This window comes from Hypanus sabinus, chromosome 1 (assembly GCF_030144855.1).
Source record: "Hypanus sabinus isolate sHypSab1 chromosome 1, sHypSab1.hap1, whole genome shotgun sequence".
Taxonomy (NCBI): domain Eukaryota; kingdom Metazoa; phylum Chordata; class Chondrichthyes; order Myliobatiformes; family Dasyatidae; genus Hypanus; species Hypanus sabinus.
The window spans coordinates 16,085,380-16,107,518 of record NC_082706.1 but is presented as its reverse complement, the minus strand read 5'-3'; the positions used below and the strand labels follow the sequence as shown (position 1 = coordinate 16,107,518).

General features: G+C 42.1%; 1 long non-coding RNA gene across 1 annotated transcript; it reads left to right on the top strand.

The window, feature by feature from the left end:
• Positions 1 to 552: 552 nt before the first annotated feature.
• On the top strand, positions 553 to 21,682 carry LOC132391109 (uncharacterized). The gene is made up of 3 exons (XR_009511090.1): positions 553 to 623; positions 3,332 to 3,430; positions 21,417 to 21,682. It is a non-coding gene; the product is annotated as an uncharacterized LOC132391109 (long non-coding RNA).
• Positions 21,683 to 22,139: the final 457 nt, after the last annotated feature.

The window sequence follows — 22,139 nt, the reverse complement described above, 5'->3', positions numbered from 1 at the left end:
ATGTACTTTGATAATAAAATTTACTTTGAACTTTGACAATTAAATGCTGGCTCAGCCTGTGAAGCTCACAATCCTTGAATAAATAAAGACAAGTTGATTTTTATCCAATTAAACACCCATTCTGATATTGTGTCACCTAGCAATACAACACTCAGAGCTAATTTATAACTAGTACAATTGAATTAAATCATTAAATAGATAAAAATAATTTAAAGAGGTAAATTATTTAAAACATTGAACTAAATGAAAATAATTTTATAATAGACCCACTTTCCACTTTGCCTCCTAATCAACAGGATAGAATCTCCCACAGAAATCAAGAGAGCCAGACCTGCCCAGGTACAGAATCCACGAGTCAATCCCGCAGAAATTCCAATAATGACAGGTGCAGCTCCATCTGTCATTTAATAAATTCAGATTCCTGCACTTTAAAGCACTTATTCAGAACTTGGCTCAGAAATTCAGAGTTCAGCAATTTATACTGGAATCATTGACTGCAAGATCCATCCCAGAGTCTGGCCTGTTTTTCTTGTATCCCACACTGACAACACATTCTGGAGATGTTCCCGCCTGCTTAACAGTGCACAGTTATGGGAACCAGCATCTCAATGGAAAACAGCAAGGTAAGATTACTCCAGTGGAATCGGGTCCTTTTGAATGAGGTGCTGAACCTGTTCAAACATTCAATCTATTAGTGATTTAGTTTCACAAACACAAGAGATTTTGCAGTGCTGGCAATCCAGAGTAACAAATATAAAATGCTGGAGGTTCTCAGTAGGCCTGGCAGCAGTTACAGACAGGAATAAAGAGTCGATGTTTCTGGCCAGGATCCCAAAATGTTTTGGAGCCAACTGAGTGATCTGGCGCTTTTACTGCATCCGAGGAAATTCAGTGTGGTTGAGAGCAAAGTTGAGAACAGAGTGAGCAGTCTAATGGCAGAGCGCAAACCTAAGATCAGCTCCAATTTTCAACCAACTCGCTGATTAAAGGGATGAGCAAGATTGAAGTCAACAAGGCCGAATACGGAAGGCAAGTGGGTATTCAGCACCATCCGCCTGCATTTGACTGGTGTCTCTTTCCCTCTTACTTGCTCTGCCAGAGGAAGGTGCAAGATTCTTAGATCTTGGGCAATGTTTGATCGGCATAGTTTGTGGATTGGACTTTTTTTTTTAAAAAAAGGGCTCTGCTATTCATGTTATGATATGCTTCAGGTTTCTGGTCACTTTTAGTGCTATTTTGCACAGTTTTGATTGGGGCTGCAGTCAAAGAATGACACTGCGCTAAATTGAACTGAACTGAATTAAACTAAACTGAACGTGACTAGACTGTTCCAAGGACTCTGTGGCTTGATGTTTAATATCCTGTGTGTTAGTCGCTTGTGCGATTTATTCTTTTTTTATGTTTGATGTTTCCTTTGAACAGGTTCCATGAGCCGGTGTGTTTCATACCCATCTCAGGAATCAGTCTGGTAAACTTTCACCCTCTCTCAGGCAAATTCTGCCAGAGCAGGGTGTCTGCTTGAGGCGATCTCTATTTCCTTCTCACTCACTACTCCTGAGGGTAAATCCTTATCTTTGAATGATCTCCCTCCCTCGGTGCTGGTAGAGAATGGTGCCAGAGCAATGTTTAATCAACGCAGTTAGTAGATTGGACTCTTCACATTGCGATGTGTTCTATTTTCTGGTTGCTCCTTGTTTTGTTGCTATTTTAAGGCTGTTATGAATGCACCACAGCTCTGAGGGGCCGAAGAGATGGGGGAAGCCCCCTCCTTTGTGAGAATCGCAAGAACATTATTGGGTTGGCTCAGAGGACCCAGGAAATGAGAGAGACCTGGCCATTGTCTCCTGGAGACCACTTTTGTGGATTGGGGACTATGCTACGTGCAAGCCATCTGAGACCCCGTGACCTGATTGACATCTGAGACCCCGTGAGGAAGTATAAAAGAGGGTCTGAGGGAACAACCCCTTCAGACGCACCAGAAGAAACGCTAACGATACCGTAGTAGCGGGAAGCCATTTGAAGGAAGCCACGTGCGTTTGGTTCCCTCGCCTGGGAACCGGTGGCGGGTACCACAGAAACGATGTTCTTGAACTAACAACGGGGAACCAACTTCCCCGATTCAACGGATTTGCTTCATAAAAGACCCGGGCAAGTTTCTTTTCTCACAAATCTCTCTCTCTCCAACAAGTGAAAACCCAGCGGTCCCCAAAGGCTGAAGTCTGCAGGAACTGAATGACTTTTATATTTCCATCGGACAATATACTATCCCCTAGACCAGGGGTCGGCAACCCGCGGCTCCGGAGCCGCATGCTCCTCTTTCATCTCTGTGCTGCGGCTCCCTGTGGTTTGTTAGTTTTTGAAATGTAATTCGAAATTTGAAGATTATGGTGATCTTGTACAATCTAAAAACGTTGTGGAGACCCCATTTCCTGGCACATCCGAACCGGCTCACAATTAGCCACCGTTCCGGCTAAAGGAGATAGCCTACGGGGGTTTGTGAGTACGTGTCTTTTGGAGCATCCACGCCCACGGGGACGGGTTGAGGGAAGCTTAAAAGCAAGGCTGTTTAGTTTGAATAAAGTTAACTTTAACTGCAGTGTCTTTATTTTAGCGCTGCGTGTAGCACTACACCGCTACAATGTGTTTTTTATCGCTATTAATATACATCACCACTGCCAATGCCTGACACCCGCCAGTGCGCACTTTCTTTTAATTCTTCGATCCAAGGTAGGCTAACTATGGAGTAACCTTCAACCCAACGTCTTTTTTCGGAGTTCAAAATGTTTTTGTTCCATGCAGAAATGTAATTTCGTTTTCTCTGCAGGAGTTCATCAATTTCATAAATGCAACACATTATAGTTTGTTTGTACATAGCATAAAGGCAAAAAAAAAACGTTGTATGCAGTGTTATTTCATTTTAAATGTCAAACGGGTTTTGTGGCTCCCAGTGTTTTCTTTTCTGTGGGAAATGGGTCCATATGGCTCTTTCAGTGGTAAACGTTGCCGACCCCTGCACTAGACAAACGATCGAGCTGTTTCTTATTGATGATTATTATTATACCCACCCTTTTAGATTGAGTATTGATGACGTATATTATCTGAATGTTTGTATTAATCTTATCTTTGTGCCCCTTTATAAATAAGGACTTTTAAAAATAGTACCATCAGACTTCAACGGACCTCTCTATCTTTGCTGGTAAGTAATCCAGTTACGTAACAAGGCGTTTTGTAAAATGTGATGGCCTGCAGATAATGAACACTTAGCTGAACTGAAATATGCCTTTTGATTTTATGTTTTATATTCAGAGCTTTCACTTATTTTTTCTTCCAGTTGCACAATTTTTTTGCCCTTGGGAGGAAGGGGTGTTTGATGCTTTTCTTTGAATGGGTTCCATGGTTCGTCTTCATTTCAAGACTGTCTATGCGTAAGGTAAACCTCAGGGTCGTATACTGCATACATACTTTGAATCTTTGGGTCAGGAACCAATATAAGACGCCAGCTGTGATCACACCAAGCCCTCTATTAGTATAGAGAGACCTCTTTACCTATACACTCCAACTCCTGCAGCAGTTTTAAAGGTGACTTCCCAGCTTTTGGTCTGTCTCACAAATGGTACAGGTAAAGAGGTGATTAGTGATTGTTGGGCAACATTGATAGAACCAGAAATAGAAAGCAGCGAAAACCCATGAGGCTTTGAGTCTATTTCAGGGCCTCAGATTTGTCCTGAAACGCAACTCAATTATCTCCTCGACTGTCAAGATGAAGCCACACTCAGGTTTTGAGGAACAACACCTTATATTCCATCTAGGTAGCCTCCAACCTGATGGCATGAACATTGATTTCTCTAATGCCCCTCCTCCCCTTCTTGCCCCATCCCTTATTTATTTATTATTTTTCTTCTTTTTTTTTCTCTCTCTCTCTCTCTGTCCCTCTCACAATTACTTATTTCCTGCTCTCCATCTCCCTCTGGTGCTCCCCTCCCCCTTTCTTTCTCCCTAGGCCTCCTGCCCCATGATCCTCTCCCTTCTCCAGCTGTGTATCCCTTTTGCCAATCAACTTTCCAGCTCTTAGCTTCATCCCTCCCCTCCTGTTTTCTCCTATCATTTCAGATCTCCCCCTCCCCTTCCCCTCCCACTTTCAAATCTCTTACTTCCTCTTCTTTCAGTTAGTCCTGACAAAGGGTCTCGGCCCGAAACAGTGACTGTACTTCTTCTTATAGATGCTGCCTGGCCTGCTGCGTTCCACCAGCATTTTGTGTGTGTTGTATCTCAGAATAAGGCTGGATTAGGTAGCCAACAAGTTTTTCTATGAAAGGTATGGGTATTCTGTAGCAGCAACTACAAAATGCTGGAGGAACATGGCAAATCACCTGCCAGTTTGTACTCTTTCTCTTCTTCTTAACCCCGCACCCCCCCCCCCGCACTTTCTTCTTCTGTGTTCTTCTTCCTTTCCAGTTCTGATTGAAGGGTCTCAGCCCAAAACATCCATTGTCCATTTCCCTCCATAGATGCTGCCTGACAAGTTGAGTTCCTCCAGAATTTTGTGTGTTCCTCAAGATTTCCAGCATCTGCAGAACCTCGTGTGTCTCTGTGGTACTTCTTCTGTATTTTCATTACATTTCAAAGGCTTAAATTATAAATTTGGGAATTGGAGTTTAGGAAGTTGACCCTGTCAATGAGGTTATGAGCATTTCAGTTCAGTAATTCTCTCTCAGTAAATTAGATGAAGAATGAAAATATCCAATGCCAATGCTGTAGCTTAGTGGGCAGCATACTTGCTTCTGAATTAGAAGGTCTGAATTGAAGACTTAAGCATGAAGGTCTTTGTTAACACTTGAGTTCAATGGTGAGGGTGTGGTGGGATTTTGGAGGAGATGTCTTTTGGACATGGTATTAATCTAAGGCTTAATCTGAAGTGCAATCACAAAGAAGGCATGACAGTGTGTCTACTTGTAGATTCAACATGTCATCTAAAACTTTGATGAACTTCTATAGATGTCTGAAAGAGAGTATTATGACTGGCTGCATTAGCACCTGGTCTAGAAGCACCAATGTCCAGGAATGGAAAAGTCTACAGATAGATGTGGAAACAGCTGAGTCCATTACAGGCAAAGCCCTCCCCACCCATTGCGTACATTTACATGGAGCGCTGCCAAATGAAAGCAGCATCCATCATCAATTACCTCCACCATCCAGGCCACGCTCTCTTTGTGCTGCTACCATTGGGAAGCAGATACAGGAGCCTTGGGTCCCTCACCACAAGGTTCAGGTACAGTGATTACCCTACAGCCATCAGGCTCCTGAACCATTGTGGATAACTTCACTCTCCTTATCTCTGAAATGATTCAACAACCTATAGGCTCACTTTCAACAACTCATGTCCTCAGTATTACTTATTCGCTTACTTATTTTTGTTTTTTATTTGCATAATTTCCTTTCCTTTAGTCTTTGTTTAAGTATTGTTTTTTTTCCACAAATTCTATTACATTTCTTTATTTTGTATAAACGCCTGCAAGAAAATGTATCCCAAAGTAATATATGGGACATATATATACTTTGATAATGTTTACTTTGAACTATGACAAATATAGAAGATTCTCAGACACCGCTTCGAAGGGAGGGGACCTTCCTACGAGCCCTAACCAACATAGCTAACAGAAAACAGATGAGTTGATCATTATAATGTAGCTGCTTGTGGGAATTTCCCATGATATGCACACAATTACAATTCAGAAAGTGCCCACTTGACTGTGAATCATTTCAGAATGTGATGAGAAACATCAGAGAAATGTCATCCTTTCTTTATTTGCTTCAGGCAAGCAAGGAGCTTTCAATTTTACCACTTTTTCTTCACTCCCAGACTGCAGTGAAAGCACAAATTTGAGAACCAGAGGCAAACACGCTGTCAGTGGAGCACAGAAACTAGTCACAAAAAGGAAAGCTAAAGGCTCGGGTCACAGCCTGTGTGCTCACCCACCCCACCAAGTTATCTGAAGGCTGCACTAACCACTTACAGCCCCACAGATCTGACAGAGCTGTAAACTTCATTGTTGTGACCCTCATTATTAAGTCAAGACCCTACGGTCTCTCTTGTTACTTCCTGCATCACATGATTCCCAAGTTTCTGCCACTGCCTGTGAGGAGTTTGTACGTTCTCCCCGGGACCATGTGGGCTTCCTCTGAGTGCTCTGGTTTCCTCCCCCAGGCCAAAGATGTAGCAGTTGGTAGATTAATTGGTTATTGTAAATTATCCCGTGATTAGGTCAGGATTAAATTGGAGGGAATTGCTGGGTGGCGAGCCTCAAAGGCTGGAAGAGCCGATTCCACACTGTATGCCAATAAGTAAAACATTGACAGAAGCTGTTGTAGGAGCAGAATAGTCCATTCAGCCCATCGCGTCTGTTCTGCCATTCAAACATGGATGATATATTATCCCTCTCAATCCCATTCACCTGCCTTCTCCCTGTAAACTTTGACACCCTCACTAAGGAAACTCCTCCTCACCTCTGTTCGAAATAGACTTCCCTCCATTCTGAAGCTGTGCCTTCTGGTCACTCAGTGGAGGAAACAACTTCCCACATGCATTCTATCCAGACCTTTCAATAGTCAACAGGTTTCAGTGAGAACCCTCCTCATTCTTCTATACTCCAGTGAGTACAGGCCCACAACCATCAACCACTCCTCGGACATTAACCCTTTCATTCCCAGGACAATTCACGTAAACATCTTTTGAATCTTCTCCAATGCTAGCACGTCTTTTCTTTGATAGAGGGCCCAAAACTGCTCACAATACTCCAGGTACGGTCTGCCCAATGTCTTATAGCATGACATCCCTGCTCTTGTACGCCAGCCCTCTCAATGTTGCATTTGCCTTCCTTGCCACCAACTCAGCCTGCAAGTCAACCTTCAGGGAACCTTGCATGAGAACTATCAAGTCCCTTTACCCCTCTGACTTTTGAATTTTATCCCCATGCGATGTCAGCATTCATGCCTTTATTACTTCTACCAAGGTGCATGGCCATATACTTCCCTAAACTATATTCCATCTGCCATTTCTTTGCCTATTTTCCTAATCAGTCTACATCCTTCTGCAGACTCCCTGCTTCCTCAATGCTATCTGCCCTGCTACTCATCTTCGTATTGTTACGTACTCGTGACACATGACAGTGCTACCCTTGTCACGTGACTGGGGTTGAAGCCATACTGGACTTGAGGTAATGGTCTTGTGATGGTGGAGTGACGTCATTTTCCCGCCAGTAGAGATCATGTGACAGGTTTTTTTACAGGTTATAAAAGGAAGACCCCACCCTGTGAGGGGGGGCAGTTCGTGGCTGGATTTGCCATGTTGACTTCATGCCGCTGCGTAATTTAATGTGATGACGCAGTTTAGTTGAAGGATGAAGTTTTTAATCTAATGCCTAAAGTTTAAAAGGTCATTGCCAGCAGTTTCTTTACAATACTGCTAGTTGAGAATCAGTGGAGAGTGAAGATCAGAGTTCGGGAGTTAAAGATCAAGGAGAATCGATTTTCGACAGTACCTGTGCAAAAGAAAAGGCTGAGGCATTTGCAGCAATCTTTAGTCAGAAGTGCTGAGTGGATGATCCAGCTCGGCCTCCTCTGGAATTTCCCAGCATCCCAGGTGTCAGTATGCAGCGAATCCGATTCACTCCACATGATATCAAGAAACAGCCGAAAGCACTGGATACTACAAAGGCCATGGGCCCAGACGAAGTCCTGGCAATAGTCCTGAAGACTTGTGCTCCAGAACTTGCCGTGCCACGAGCCAAGCTGTTCCAGTACAGCTATTACACCGGCATCTACCTGTCAAAGTGAAAAATTGCCCAGGTACGACCTGTTCACAAGAAACAAGACAAGTCCAACCCAGCCAATTACCGCCCCATCAACCGACTCTCAATCATCAGCATAGTAATGGAACAGTGCTATCATGCAGCACCTACTCAGCAATAACCTGCTTACCGATGCCCAGTTTGGGTTCCGTCAAGGCTGCTCAGCTCCTGACTTCATCATCTCCTTGGTCCAAACAAAGGTGAGGTGAGAGTGACATCAAGGCAGCATTTGACTGAATATGGCATCAAGGTGCCTTAGCTAAAATAGAGTCAATGGAAATTAGGGGGAAACCCTCCACTGGTTGGAATCATACCTGACACAAAGGAAGATGGTTGTGGTGGTTGGAGGTCAATCATCTCATCCTCAGGACATCACTGCAGGAGATCCTCAGGGAAGTGCCCTAGGACTAACCACCTTCAGCTGCTTCATCAATGACCTTCCTTCCATCATAAGGTGAGAAGTGAAGATGTTCACAGATGACTGCTCAATGTTCTGCACCATTCATGACTCCTCAGATAGAGAAACAGTTCATACCCAAACGCAGCAGGACTTGGACAATATCCAGGCTTGGGCTGACAAATGGCAAGTAACATTCAAGCCACACAAGTGCCAGGCAATGACCATCTCCAACAAGAGAGTCTCTAACCATCATCCCTTGACATTCAGTGGGATAACCATCACTGAATCCTCTACTATCGACATCCTGTAGGTTCCCATTGACAGGAAACGGAACTGGTCTAGCCATACAAATACTGTGGCTGCTAGAGCAGGTCAAAGGCTAGGAATCTAGTGGTGTGTAACTCACCTCTTGACTCCCCAAAGTCTGTCCTATCTACAAGACTCAGGTCAGGAGTGTAATGGAATACTCACCACTCGCCTGGATGAGTGCAGCTCCATCAGCACTCAAGAATCTTGACACCAACCAGTACAAAGCAGCCCACTTGATTGGTATCTCTTCCACAAGCATTCAATCCCTCCACCATCGACAGACAGTTGCAGCAGTGTGTACTATCGACAAGATGCACTGCAACAACACACCAACGTTCCTAAGGCAGCACCTTCCAGGCCCACGACCAGTACCATCTAGAAGGATGAGAACAGCAGATACCTGCTGTGGAACACCACCACTTGGAAATCCCCCTCCAAGTCACTCAACTCCCTGACTTGGAAACATGTCGCCGCTCCTTCATTGTCACTGGGTCAAAATCATGGAATTCCCTCCCTAACAGCATTGTGAGTGTACCTGCTCCTCAGGGACTGCAGCTCATCACTGTCTTAAGGGCAACTAGGGATGGGCAATAAATGCTGGCTTAGCTGAAGACACCCACATCTCACAAATAAATAAATACTATTACATCTGATTTAATCTTCTCCCTCTCAAACTGCAGAGTGAATTGTCTCAAATTAAGATTACTGCGTCCTAAGCATTCCTTTACCTTAACTTTCCTAATCAAATCTGGAACACCTAATCCAGAACTGTCTTTCCCCTAATGGACTCAACCACAATCTGCTCTAAAAAGCTATCTCATAGGCATTCTACTAATTCTCTCTCTTGGGATCCAGCACCAACCTAATTTTCCCAATCTACCTGCACATTTACACCACACACTACACCCGCAAAGCAAACAGCATTATGAAGGACCCCACGCACCCCTCATACAAACTCTTCTCCCTCCTGCCATCCGGCAAAAGATACCGAAGCATTCGGGCTCTCATGACCAGACTGTGCAACAGTTTCTTCCCTCAAGCCATCAGACTAATCAATACCCAGAGCCTAGACTGACATCTAGATCATGTATTATTATATTGAAATTTGTCCTCTACTGTGCCTATTGTCTTGTTTATTATTTATTAATTAATTATTGCACTGTTCTGCACTGTTTTGTGCACTTTATGTAGTCCTGTGTAGGTCCGTAGTCTAGTGTAGTTTTTGTGTTGTTTTACGTTGTCTAGTGTAGCCTTGTGCTGTCTCACATAGTCTAGTGTAGTTTTGTGTTGTTTCATGTAGCACCATGGTCCTGGAGGAACGTTGTTTTGTTTCTACTGTGTACTGTACCAGCAGTTTATGGTCAAAATGACAATAAAAAGCTACTTGACTTGACATTAAAATCCCCCATTTTACATTGCCCTTTTTATATGCCTTTTCTATCTCCCCTTGTTATTTGCATTCCACTTCCTAGGTACTATTTGGAGGCCTGTATATAACTCCCATCAGGGTCTCTTTATCCTTGCAGTTTCTTAACTCTACACACAAGGATTCTGTATCACCTCTGTCTCACCCCTTTGATTTCATTTTTTTTAACCAACAGAGCCACCCCACCCCTGCTGCTTACCTTTCAATACAAGGTGTATCCTTGGATGTTCAGCTCCCAACTATGATCTTCTTTCAGCCATGACTCAGTGACGCCCACAACGTTGTTCCTGCCAATCTCTAATTACGCTGCAAAATTACCTACCTCATTCTGAATACTGTGAGCATTCAAACACAATACTTCAGTCCTGCAGTCATCACTCCTTTTGATTTTGGCCTAATGTTACGCTTCAACTCATCCCACTGACTGCAATTTTGCCCAGTCAACTGCCTGTCCTTCCTCACAGTCTCACTACCCACTGCATCTACTTGTATATCAACTTCCCCTTCCTCAGCCCCATCTCCCCATCCCTGGTTCCCATACCACTGCCAAACTAGTTTAAACTCACACCACAGTAACATCCACACACATTTTAATTTAAAAAACTCTTCTCATATGACACTGTATTATGATGCTCACTATGTGGGGAAGAAACATATTGTTTTAAAAATCAAAAATAACTTCATGAATTGATCATTGATACAATTAATTTTAAAAGTTCAAAGATGTGACTCCTGAGGTTCTTGTACATTGAACCTGATGGCAGAAGCGAGAAATGAGCACGGCCTGGGTGGTGAGGATCTTTGACGATGGATGCTGCTTTACCGCAACGTTTCATGTAGATGTGCTCAATGGTTGGGACATTTCAGACATGATGTACTGCACCAAATTCAGTACCTTTTGTAGGATTATGCTGTCAACAGCTTTGGAGTTCCCACACCAGGCCATCATGCAGCTAGTCATCACACTTTCCACCACACATCTATAGAAGTTTGCCAAGGTTTTTGATGACATGCCGAATCTCCACAGACTCCTGAGGAAGTAGAAGCATTGTCATGCTTTCATTGCAATTATATTTATATGATATGTCCAGGACAGATGCTCTGAGATAGTGACACCCAGGAATATAAAGTTACTGACCTTCTCTGCCTCTGATCCTCCAATGATTACTGGCCTCTGGTTTCTCTTTCATGAAGTCTATTATCAGTTCCGTGGTCTTATTGACATTGAGTGAGAGGTTGTTGTTATTACACCACTCAGCCAAATTTTCAACCTCCCTCCCGTATGCTGAGTTATCACCAGCTTTGATACAGCCCACAACAGTGGTGTCATCACCAAACTTGTATATGATGTTGGAGCTGCACTTAGCCACACAGTCAAAGGTGTAAAGTGAGTGGAGCAGGGAGATAAGTACACATTCCTGCGGTGTTCCTGGGCTGATGGAGATTGTGGAGATTTTTTTTTCAAACCAAACTGACTGGGGTCTACAAGTGAGGAATTTCAGGGTCCAATTGCACAAGGGGATATTAAGGCCTAGGTCTTGGAGTTTGCTGATTAGTTTTGAGGAGAAGTTGGTGTTAAATGCTGAGCCATAATCAATAAAGCACATCCTAATGCATGCACTTTTACTGTCCAGATGTTCCAGGGTTGTGTGAAGAGCCAACAAGACAGCATCTGCTGCACACTAACTTCATAAATACTATTTCAAATAAAATAAATACAAACTGCTTATCGTCACTCACAATTCCAGTCCAGGTTGGTGTGGCTGTACTCTGTTCCTGGTCTCAGTGCCGAATGCATTGCTTTACACGTCTATAATGAGGAGTGCTCATGGCCACTGTAATCCGACAGTGCCTATAAAAAGTATTCGCTCCCTTTGGAGGTTCTCATATCTTATTGGTTTATAACATTGAATCACAGTGGATTTAATTTGCCTTTTTTGACATTGATCAACAGAAAAGACTCATGTCAAAATGAAAACAAATTTCTACAAATTTTTCTAACCATATTACAATTATTAAACAGTAACTAATTGATTGCATAATTACTCACCCCCTTCAGGTCAGTATTTAATAGATGGATGCACTTTTGGCAGCAATTACAGCCTTGAGTTTGTGTCTCCAACATCCTTGCACATCTGGACTCTGCAATTTTCCCCATTCTTCTTTACAAAACTGATCAAGCTCTGTCAGATTACCTAGGGATCATGAATGAACAAACTTTTTCAAGTCCAGCCACAAATTCTCAATTGGATTGTGGTCTAGACTCTGACTTGGCCACTCCAGGACATTAACTTTGTTGTTTTAAGCTATTCCTATTTAGCTTTGGCCTTATGCTTTGGGTCATTGTCTTGCTGGAAAACAAATTTTCTCCCAAGTCACAGTTCTTTTGTAGACTGCATTAGGTTTTCCTCCAGGATTTCCCTGCATTCATTTTCCGCTCTAGCTTCAAAAGCCTTTCAGGGCCTGCAGCAATGAAGCATCCCCATAGCCTGAAGCAGCCACCACCAAGCTTCACAGTAAGGATGGTGTGTTTTTGATGATGTTGTTGTTTGGCTTACGCCAAATGTAGTGTTTAGTCTGATGGCCAAAAAGCTAAATTTTGGTTTCATCAAACCATAGAACCTTCTTCCAGCTGACTTCAGAGTCTCCCACATGCCTTCTGGCAAACTCTAGCTGAGATTTAATGGGAGTTTTTTTTTCCAACGGTGGCTTTCTCTTGGCCACTCTCCCCTAAAGCTACGACTGGTGAAGCACCCGGGCAACAGTTGTTGTATGCCCAGTCTCTCCCAACTCAGCCTCTGAAGCTTGAAATTCCTCCAGAGTTGTCATAGGTCTCTTGGTGGCCTCCCTCACTAGTCCCGTTCTTGAATACTCACTCAGTTTTTTTTGAGGATGGCATGCTCTGGGCAGATTTACAGCTGTGCCATATTCTCCCAATTTCTTGATGATTGACTTAACTGTACTCCAAGGGATATTCAGTGTCTTGGAAATTTTCTTGTATCCATCTCCTGACTTGTGCTTTTCAATAACCTTTTCGCAGAGTTGCTTGGAGTGTGCTTTTGTCTTCATGGTATAGTTTTTGCCAGGATACTGACTCACCAACAATTAGACCTTCCAGATATAGGTGTATTTTCACTACAATCGATTGAAACACCTTGACTGCACACAAGTGATCTCCATTTAACTAATTATGTGACTTCTAAAACCAATTGGCTGCACCAGTGATGAGTTAGTGTGTCATATTAGAGGGCATGAATACCTATGCAAATATTTTGTGTTTTATCTTTGCAATTAATTTAGATCACTTTGTAGAGATCTGTTTTCACTTTGATACGAAATAGTCTCTTTCTGTTGTTCAGTGTCAAAAAAGCCAAATTAAGTTCACTGTGATTCAATGTTGTGAAGCAATAAAACATGAAAACTTCCAAGGGAGGTGAATAATTTCTATAGGGCTGTATTATTTCCCTTGTGAGGAAAATAATACAGTGTGGAAGTCAAGGTGACGTCATGCTTTCTTCACAGTGATACTTATATGATGCATCCAGGACAGGTCCTCTAAGATAATGACACCCAGGAATTTAAAGTTACTGACCCTCTCCACTTCCAATGATTACTGGCTCATGGACCTCTGGTTTCTCTCTCATGAAGTCTACTATCAGTTCCTTGGTCTTATTGAAGTTGAGTGAGAGGTTGTTGTTATTACAACACTCAGCCAAATTTTCAGTCTATCTCTCATATGCTGAGTTATCACCAGCTTCTGTTCTTGGCCTCGGTGCTGAATTCATTGCTCTCCACATCTTTCACAAGGAGTGCTCATGGCCATTGTAAGCCTATTATTTTCCCGTCTTAGGTCATGAGTACAAACAATCCCCACATTGCAGAGGGGTAAGAGATGGGTTCAATTCCATGAATCACCCAGCTCCTCCACTCCTCCTACATTTTAATTTTCATTCTACCCTCTTTTTTTCCAGTCCTGATGAACAGTCTTTTTCACTACAATAGTGAAAAGCCTCCCTAGAGGCTTCCTGACCTGATGAGTTCCTCCAGCATTTGTGAGTGTGGCTCAAGATTCATATAATGCATATTTAGAAATCATGTCCTTTTTGCCAAGTCTCAATTATAATATACAACAAGAAATTTCAAAGTTTAAGGTAAATTTATTATCAGAGCACATATATATCACCCTTCTCTGTGGATTGTCACCTTGTCATGGTGGAGAAGCTTGTGTGGTCCTGAGATCCCGAGAGCGATGCCGTCTGGAGCTGTGCTCCTGGTAGGGTCACCCATGGTGGTAAGGTCGAGGGTGAGGTCCCTGACAAAGAACAATCCAACAAAGACCTCAACGGTGGAATGGGCAGATTAAATTACTTCGAACTCAACGGCTGTGAAGGCGGATGAAGGCTGCAACAAATCCATCAGCTCCAGTCGTCATGGTTTCCATGCCATTGGAATCAGTTGGTTGATTTGTGAAGTATCGTGTGCTTCTTGGAGTGCAACATCAAGTACACATTAAACAAATACACGCACAGGCATCTTCGCTCTGTGATAGATCAATGGAATGAAAACCATCATCCTCGACCTCGACGGATAGACACGACGATATATCACCATATACAATCCTAAAATTAATTTTAGTGATCCACTAGGGGTTTGGCTATTCTGAACTGGGTTTTGTGCAGTGAACCAGAATTGATTAGAGCGCTTAAGGTAAAAGAACCCTTGGGGGAAAGAGATCATAATGTGATCAATTTCACCCTGAAATTTGAGAAGGAGAAGCTAAAGTCAGATGTATTATTATTACAATGGAGTAGAGGGAATTACAAAGGCAGGAGAGAGGAGTTGGCCAGAATTGATGAAAATGAACACTGGCAGGGATGATGGCAGAGCAGCAATGCCTGGAATTTCCGGAAGCAATTCAGAAGGCAGATATATATATACATCCCAAAGTGGAAGAAGTATTCTAAAGGAAAGATGACACAACCGTGGCTAACAAGAGAAATCAAAGCCAACATAAAGTCCAAAGTTAGGACAAATAATGGAGCAAAAATTAGAGGGAAGTTAGAGGATTAGGAAGCTTTGAAATTCTAACAGAAAGCAACGAAAAAAGTCACTGAGAAGGTAAAGATGGAATACAATAGTAAGCTAGTTAATGATATTAAAGAGGATACCAAAAAGTTCTTGAGATAAAAAATGTGTAAGTGAGAGACAAGAGAGGATATCGGACCACTGGAAAGGTAGTAATGGGGCACAAGGAAACTGAATAAGTATTTTGCATCAGTCTTCACTGTGGAAGTTCCAGGTGTCAGGGGTCATGAAGTGTGTGATGCTACCATTACTAGAGAGAAGGTACTTGGAAAACTGAAAGGTCTGACGGTAGACCAGATGGTGCAGAACCCAAGGTGGCTGAAGAAATTATGGAGGCCTTAGTAATGATCTTTCAAGAATCGCTAGATTCTGGAGTCATTCTGGAAGACAGGAAAGTTGAAAATGTCATTCCGCTCTTCAAGAAGGGAAAGAGGTAGAAGAAAGGAAACTACAGGCCAGTTAGTCTGACTTTGGTGATTGAGAAGATGCTGGAATTGGTTATTAAGGATGAGGTCTCAGGGTACTTGGAGGCACATGATACAATAGGCCTTGGTCAGCTTGGTTTCCTTAAGGGAAAACCTTCCCTGACAAATCTGTTGAAATTCTTTGAAGAAATAACAATCAGGATAGACAAAGAATTAGTTAATGCTGTGTACTTGGATTTTCAGAAGGCCTTTGACAAGGTGCCACACATGAGACTACGAGCCTATGGTATTACAAGAAAGATTCAAGCATAGATAAAACAGTGGTTGATTGGCAGGGGCAAAGAGTGGGAATAAAGGGTGCTTTTCCTGGCTGGCTGCCAGTGACGAGTGATGTTCCACAGGATTCTATGTTGGAACTGATTCTTTTTACATTATATGTCAATGATTTGGATGATGGAATTGATGGCTTTGTTGCAAATTTTGGGGACAATATGAAGATAGGTGGAGGGGCAGGTAGTTTTGAGGAAGTGGGACTTAGACAAATTCAGAGCATGGGCAAAGAAATGGCAGCTGGAATACAGTGTCAGGGAGTATATTGTCATGCATTTTAGTAGATACAATGAAAGGGTTGATGACTTTCTAAACTGAGAAAAAGTACAAAAAGCTGAAGTGCAAAGGAATTGTAGTTTGAGTCTGTGGTGAGGAAGGCAAATATGATGTTAGCATTCATTTCAAGAGGACGAGAGTGTGAGAGCAAGGATGTAATGCTGAAATTTTATAGAGCTCTGGTGAGGCCTCACTTGGAGTATTGTGAGCAGCTTTGGGCCCTTACCTTAGAAAGGATGAGTTGAAACTGGAGAAGGTGCAAAGGAGGTTCACGAAAAATGATTCCAGGACTGAATAGCTTGTCTTATGAAGAGCGTTTGATGATTCTGGGCCTGTATTCACTAAAATTCAGTAAAATGAAGCATGTCCTCATTGAACCCTATCGAACAGTGAAAGGCCTTGATAGAGTGGATGTAGAGAGGAAGCTTCTTATGGTTGAAGAGTCTAAGACCAGAAGACATTGCCTCAGAAAAGAGGGCAGCAATGAGGAGGATCTTCTTGCTAAGAGGGGAGAATCTGTAGAATTCTTTTTCACAGGCAGCTGTGGAGGTCAAGTTTTTATGTATATTTAAGGCACAGGTTGATAAATTCATGATCGGTCAGGGGATGAAAAGACATGGGAAGAAGGCAGGAGACTGGGCCTGACAGGAGAATTTGATCAGCCATGATGAAATGGTGGAGAAGACTTGATGGGCCAAATGGCCTATTTCTGCTCCTGTATCTTATGGTCTTATGGTTTATGGTCTTTATGGCAGACATTCACTGTAAATACAAGAAACACAATAGAATCAATGAAACATTGCACGCAACAGGATAGGCAAACATAATAATAAATAAACAATACATACACTTAACAACAAAGATTTTGCTTTCTGAATACTTTGGATGTATCTTATGGATTTTGGGCTGCTGATCATGAAAATCACCATGAAATTCCCTATCATGCACCACTTTTAAAAATTGCCTATATTCATTATTACCATCCTGCCGAAGGGTTTCAGCCTGAAACATCTACTATACTATTTTCCATCGATGCTGTCTGGCCTGCTGAGTTATATAACATATAACAATTACAGCACGGAAACAGGCCATCTTGGCCTTTCTAGTCCATGCCGAACACTTACTCTCACCTAGTCCCACTGACCCGCACTCAGCCCATAACCCTCCATTCCTTTCCTGTCCATATACCTATCCAATTTTACTTTAAATGACAATACCGAACCTGCCTCTACCACTTCTACTGGAAGCTCGTTCCACACAGCTACCACTCTCTGAGTAAAGAAATTTCCCCCGTGTTACCCTTAAACTTTTGCCCCCTAACTCTCAACTCATGTCCTCTTGTTTGAATCTCCCCTACTCTCAATGGAAAAAGCCTATCCATGTGAACTCTATCTATCCCCCTCATAATTTTAAATACCTCTATCAAGTCCCCCCTCAACCTTCTACGCTCCAAAGAATAAAGACCTAATTTGTTCAACCTTTCCCTGTAACTTAGGTGCTGAAACCCAGGTAACACTCTAGTAAATCCTTTCTGTATTCTCTCTATTTTGTTGACATCTTTCCTATAATTCGCTGACCAGAACTGTACACAGTTCCTCCAGCATTTTGTGTGTTTTGCTCAGATTTCCAGCATCTGCAGATTTTCTCGTTTGTTATTTCAGTTCAGAACAAATGTTGCCCACAATGTAAGCTGAAATGTTTTCTATCTTGTCCAGGCATGCCTGGGCAGTGTGTATGCTGCATAGCAGGACAGGTTTTAGAAAGGCTATAAATTTCCATGGAGGATTTCGATACATGAGACAGATGTTTCCCAGAATAACTGATGCCAAGGTTAAGGAAGCCTTTTTTGTTGGTCCACAAATCAAACAGGTCATCGATGACAAGCAATTAGAAGAACTTCTATTAGAGCCAGAGAAAATCACATTGATGGCATTCAAGGATGTTGTTGAAAATTTTCTTGTCAACTACAGAACACCAAACTAAGTGCGGCAGGTTGACAACCTTCTTCAAACATACAAAACCATGAAGTGCAATATGTCACCAAAGATTTATTTTCTGCATTCCCATTTAGACTTCTTCCCAACAAATTTTGGTGCTGTCAGTGATGAACATGGTGAAAGGACATCGTCACTAGGACATTGCAGTCACAGAGAAATGTTATCAGGACAACTGGAATCCATCAATGCAGGCTGATTATTGTTGTGAACTTCAGCAAGAAGCCTCAGACACAGAGTACAAATGAAAATCATCAACAAAACATTTTTAGCTTAATTGAAGGATTGCAAAGCATTATGCAATTAAACACATTATATTCAATAAAAGTTCATTTCTTGTTTCTCCAAATTCCCACCTGATACAAGTAGTTTGAAATATTATTTGTGTTCAGCTTCAAGCAGTCTATCATAAACAAAAGAGTGTTATGAGGCAGCAACACTTTAAAAAAATCTGTTGTGCAGTGTTTTCGAAAACATGAGATAGAGTCTTTGAAAGTGATTCAATAGATTGTGACAACAGTTCATCGATGGGGCAAGTGAAGTTGAGTGAAGTTATCCCCTCTTGTTCAAGACCCTGATGGCTGAGGGGTAATAACTGTTTCTGAACCTGGTGGTGTGAGTCCTGAGTCTCCTGTACCTTCTTCCTGATGGCAGCAGCGAGAAGAGAGCATGGCCTGGGGTCATGGTGAGGGTCTTTCCTGCGACACACTCCATTTAGATGTGCTCAGAGATGGGGCGGTGGGGTCTTTACCTGTGATGGACTCAAACGTATCCACTACTTTTTGTAGGCTTTTCCATTTAAGGGCGTAAATGTTCCCACACCAGGTTGTGCTGCAATCATTCAATCTACTCTCCACTATAGAAGTTTGTTAAATTGTATATAACAACATGACAACATGTTTGTATTTGCAAACTTCTAAGAAAGTAGAGACACTGCTGTGCGTTTTCCGTAACGGTACTCACATGCTGGACCCAGGACAAATTCTCTGAAATTATAACGCAGAGGAATTTAAAGTTGCTGAGGGATTTAAAGGTGCAGCACAGTAGCGTAGCGGTTGGTGTAACACTATTACAGCACCAGTGACCCAGGTTCAATACCGCCGCTGTTTGTAAGAAACTTGTTCGTTCTCCCCATGTCATTTTGATTCACGTTACTAGTTTTGAAAATAGCTACTACCCTTCAACCATTTGGCTCTTGAACCAACCTACACAATCCTAATCACTCCCTCATCCTAGCAATGCTGTGACCTCTTTGAACACTTCGCACTGCAGTGAGCTTTTCTTTTTGTTTTAATTGAGTTCTTTCTTGTACAGTTCTTGGATAATGTATGTTTTTTTGTGAATAAGGTCCATTTGATACCACGTACCTGTGATGCTGCAGAGACCAATACAGTCTGACATCAGGAGTTATCAGTCAGCGTTGAACTCCAGGTTATTCCTCTGGATTTACACCCGAAGCCTTCCCCATGAGTGGGTATAGGCACAAGGCAGAGGAGGTTTGAGATCAGAGTTTCGCCAAGATGAGCAGCTGACGAGCCCCATCTGCCCAAAGCGACTGGTTTTAAGTCACCAGTAAACCATTTTTGCCCCAGTAGGAACAGTTCTGCTGGGCTACATGTGGAGGTCAGGAGCAGGAGGTGGTTGTTAGAGGCTATTTGAGGTGCACAGCATTGGCATCATTTAATAGGTAGTGGGAGCTTATTCCAACCACCACCCCCGACTATAACAACCTGAAAGAACTGGGAGGAAACTGGAAGCCTGAGGAAACACACAGAGTCACAGGGAGTACATGTGGACTCCACACAGAGAGCACCCAAGGTCAGGATTGAACCCATGCCACTGGAGCTGTGAGGCTTTGTGCTATTTCCCCGGGACCATATGATTGTTGATAACCCTGAATCTGCAGTATGATCATCAGTACATTGTTCCCTTGTCAATAGGCATGTACTTCTCAATAGGATGGTGGGTAAGATCTTACTTTATTTCTTTCTTTCTTTTTCAATCTTTTTATTAATATCAACATATTAAGATAACAAAAATTAATACATAATTGTTGGGATTATAAAATTAAAAGTTAACATAGATGGATACATAAAGAATTAAGTCTCCCAAAATCATACATGATACAAATATAATGTGAACAGACAAGAAAACTAGGTGTAACAATATGAAAAAAAAAACAGAAAAAGAAGGAAAAAATTATATACCCCAAACAAAACAAAAAAAAGCTGCTCGAACAAGCTAACCATTAACAGGAAAAAAGAGAAAGAAAAAGAAACATGGGCAGTTTGTAAAATCTAAGAAAAGAAAAAGAATCATAAGTGTCATCAACTCTGATCCTCTCTACATGTATATAATCAGAAACAGAAAGAAATAGGTTTGGAAAAAGGTCAAATTATATCATATGAAAATATTGAATAAATAGCCTCCAAGTCTTTTCAAATTTAAAGATCATACTGCCCATGGGTATGATGCACCTGTTCAAAGCAGTGAAGGTTAAACAATATAGACAAAATCCCAAGGCATAATTCCTTCAACAACCAAACATTGGCCAAAAGAAACATTCGCACAAGGAAACAGATTGATTTAAATCAACTGGTTCACTTTAATAACACTGAATGTATACAGTATACAACCTGAAATTCTTACTCTTCACAGACATCCATGAAACCAGGAACACCATAGAATAAATGATAGAAAAAACAGAACTCTGAAATTCATGAGTAGTAAATGTACAGGAAGGAGACACTCCAACAAAACCAGCAGATTCCCTGACCTTCGAAACCATGATAACCTCCTCCCTCCTGGGAGTTATTGCAAAGCTGGTTTTATTTAGCAACCTAGACATTAGTCACAGAATTATTCTTTTGTTCATTTATGGGTTTTTTCGTGATTAAGGCCAACGTCTACTGTTCTGTGACAGATTGCCCTTGAGAAAGAGATTAAATTATTTACTCACAAGAGAAAATCTGCAGATACTGGAAATCCACGTAATGCACACAAAATGCTGGAGGAACTCGGCAGGCCAGGCAGCATTTATTTAGTCATTAAATTTAACTTATCTATATTTAAATTACATATATATATAAAATTACAGTAAATATATATATATATATATATAAATTACAGTACATACATATACATGTACACATACACACACACCCTGGGAAAGGTTTCACTGCTGATATAATGGTTTCTCTGTAGCAGCAGTGTTTGGGTTATGGCCAGAGATACCGGGGGCTTTGGAATGTGTGCCGTCCAATGAAGGGAGTGTTTTATCTTGTTGTGTGCCTGAGACCAAGGTGATCTGGATTTTCTGTTCAGCGGAAGATGAAGAGAGAAGATGCCAGAGCGGAGAGGTCGTAGTCACCAGGACGGAGTGGACTCAGAGCGGGGCCGGGAGTCAACGAAGCTTGGGGAAATCGATGGAGGACCAACGGAAGGGAGACCGTGAGCTTCAACAATGTGCACATTAGACTGTTCGTTAAAATAGGAAACACGAGGAAATCTGCAGATGCTGGAAATTCAAACAACACACACAAAATGCTGGTGGAACACAGCAGGCCAGGCAGCATCTATAAGGAGAAGCACTGTCGACGTTTCAGGCCGAGACCTGACGAAGGGTGTCGGCCCGAAACATCGACAGCGCTTCTCCCTATAGACGCTGCCTGGCCTGCTGTGTTCCATTAAAATAGGCCCTATTCTTTTTGTTTTACTTTACTAACCCTTTAGTCAAATCAAGAATTAAAGAGCTAAATTGTCTAAGTGCAGATGGCGTACTGTCTGTCATTTTGTGGTACTGATTTGTAACAGGGTAGCACATCATTCAGCATCCACACAAACAGCAGGTTTTGGACTTCAGTTTCACACGTTTGGTGGGGGCAGAGATTGTCTTCCCTAGACTTACACAGCCGACTGAACCTCAGGGTTACACATACTCATGGTAATTTTTCTATTATTCTGTATTGAGTTGTACTGCTGAAACAAAGACAGCAAATTTCACAACATTTGCCAGTGATACTAAACCCAATTTTGATTCAGACTCTG